Source organism: Helianthus annuus, chromosome 2 (assembly GCF_002127325.2).
Source record: "Helianthus annuus cultivar XRQ/B chromosome 2, HanXRQr2.0-SUNRISE, whole genome shotgun sequence".
In the NCBI taxonomy this organism is placed as follows: Eukaryota; Viridiplantae; Streptophyta; class Magnoliopsida; order Asterales; family Asteraceae; genus Helianthus; species Helianthus annuus.
This window is the reverse complement of record NC_035434.2, coordinates 152,928,966-152,931,658: the sequence shown is the minus strand read 5'-3', so window position 1 is coordinate 152,931,658 and position 2,693 is coordinate 152,928,966. Positions and strand designations below refer to the sequence as shown.

The following is a 2,693-nucleotide window of genomic DNA, read 5'->3' as shown; positions in this document are numbered from 1 at the left end:
TCATGTGACCCACCACACCCTTCACAAGCCATAACCGAGACTGTTTTTGTCATTTCTAATTTTTTTATTTTTGAAGAAAGGGCCTCGATTTGGGCTTGTAAAGAAGTGCTTTCGTCGACCTTATGGGCGCCCGGGGCGATAGACTTATTTCCCCGGGGGGTGTGCCATTGAAAATTGGTTTGAGCAATTTCCTCAATCTGATTATATATTTCATGTGGGCGTCGGTTACCTAGAAGTCCCCCGGAGCTAGAATCAAGTGTCTGCCTAGTGTGTGGCAACAATCCATTGTAGAAAGTGGATACTTGTTGCCATATTGCGAGGCCGTGATGGGGACACTCGCGTAATAGCTCCTTGAACCTTTCCCAAGTTTCATATAAGGATTCCCCGTCCTCTTGTGAGTATGTATTAATTTCAGCCATTAATTTAGCAGTTTTAGCAGGAGGGAAATACTTATATAGAAATTTTTGGGCTAGTTCATCCCAGGTGTTTACCGAACCAGCTGGGAGGGCGTTGAGCCAAGCTTTCGCTCGGTCTTTTAGCGAGAATGGAAACATACGGAGGCGGATGGCGTCGTTTGATGCTCCATTGATCCGAAAGGTATCACATATTTCTAAGAAATTAGTTATATGTAGATGGGGATCCTCGTCCGCAAGCCCGTGGAAGGTTGCGGAGTTTTGGAGCATTTGTATCAAATGCGGTCGAAGCTCGAAGTTATTGGCTTCGACATTCGGAGCATTGATAGCGGCGCCTAGATTACCTACGGTGGGCCGTAGATAATCCATAAGGGTACGTTGGTCCGCCATTGGAGGTGGATCACCCGAAACCTTCTCTTGGTTTTTGGCTTTTAACCTTTTTCTGAGAAAGCGTTCGGGTTCTTCTAATGGTTCTTTTATGTCTTTATTGGAACTGGAGCTCATACACTACGAGAGATTGGCGTCGGGTTCCAAGTCCTGTAATAAAAACAGAAAAGAATGTTGGTCAGAAGGTTCACCACGGCCCCGTGTTGAGCGAACACGGCCCCGTGGTCGGAATTACAGTGATTGTTTTTCAGATCCCAGTTACTGGAAGTTGGACACGGCCCCGTGGTCAGCCTTCTGTAACTTGAAAAACAAAAAACTGCCAGTAACAATGCTGAGCACGGCCCGTGTCCGACCAGGCACGGCCCCGTGCTGAGCTCTGCAGAAGCTGAAAAACTAAGAAAAAATCCTAAAAAATTAAAGAAAAATAAAAATATGATTAGGCCGTTGATTCCTAACTTTCTTAAAATCCTTGTGTCCCCGACAGCGGCGCCAAAAACTTGATGCGTGTGTAGTGTAATATATTTTTAGATATATATTTAAGCCCTTTTTACACTTTTAGCCAAGTTTTAAATTTATAAAACACGATATTCACTAACACTAAACACACATATGGGCAAGTGCACCCATCGTGGACGTAGTATAGTGTTGGTAAGATACCGAGGTCGTCCAAGGACACAAGAGCTTTTAGTACCGGTTTATCCTCAACGTCTAATCAAATCAAAAAGGTTAGAAAAATGTTTTAAACTAAGAAAAGTAAAAACTAACTAAATGCTGAAAATAAAAATAAAATAAAAACAGATAGACAAGATGAATCACTTGGATCCGACATGTGTATTAGTATAACCTTTGATTATTTTTGCACTTTTGCACTTGTTTAAGAGATTATCTTAGTTATTGTAGTAGGCCCCTCTTTTGAAGGCGACGTTACCCTCAACCCAGTAGTTTGAGTCAGCAAGGATACAATCCTAAAGGGTTGGATTATTGAAAGATAATGAATTAAGTTATTAATGCAAATTGTGGTAGGCCCCGCTTTTGGCGGTGACGTTACCCTCGGCTAAGTAGTCTGAGTCAGCAGGGATACAGTCCTAAATAGCCGGGTTATAGTATTAATAGTAGTTAACTTATGAGGGGGTCAAAGAGTTTGGATCCCCGCCATCCAATACCTATGGGCATTGAAGGAGATCCTACTAAATTTGACCCAGGTCCCAAGCAGGACCTCTAAACGCTGAACAAGGGCAAGACCCTTACCAAACCGTTCCCTTAACCCCCGACCAGGTAGCCAACATACCTCCATATAGACCGTGGAGATATGAATGGTGAAAATCTTTTATTTTATATAGACAGTAAAATAATGCCAAGACACCACGGACAAACGATAAGGAAAGATCACCTTCAACATAAGTAACTAGTTATTAAAGTCATTAATACAAAACCAAATAAAAAGTGCAAAAGATTAAAAATAAAAAGTATTATACTAAACACTTGTCTTCACCAAGTGATGTAAGAGACTTAGGCAAACATGGCCTTGATTGTCAAGAACTCTTACGATCAATCTTGGATCCCGAGACGACTCACACACTCTACGATGGACAATTGATGATGGTGGTGGATGATGGTGTTATGGTGGTGGTGGGTGGTGGATGAAGTGTGAGAGAGGTGGTGTGCCAAGGGATGAGAGAGAATGAAGCCAAGCTCCTCTATTTATAGGCTGAACAGAAGGCTGGACACGGCCCCGTGTCCGCTGGACACGGCCCCGTGCCCGTCTGACACTCTCTCTCCTCATTAATTGTAATTGCGAATTACAATTAATGCGCCTGCTGTACTTTCACCACGCCCCCGTGCCCGCTGGACACGGCCCCGTGGTGGGCAATGGAAGCTTCTACTGGTTTGTCT

The 2,693-nt window shown here is 43.4% G+C and overlaps 1 non-coding gene across 1 annotated transcript; it reads left to right on the top strand.

Moving 5' to 3' along the window:
• The first annotated feature begins 318 nt into the window (after positions 1-318).
• LOC118490019 lies at positions 319-425 on the top strand. The gene has a single exon (XR_004888030.1). It is a non-coding gene; the product is annotated as a small nucleolar RNA R71 (small nucleolar RNA).
• Positions 426-2,693: the final 2,268 nt, after the last annotated feature.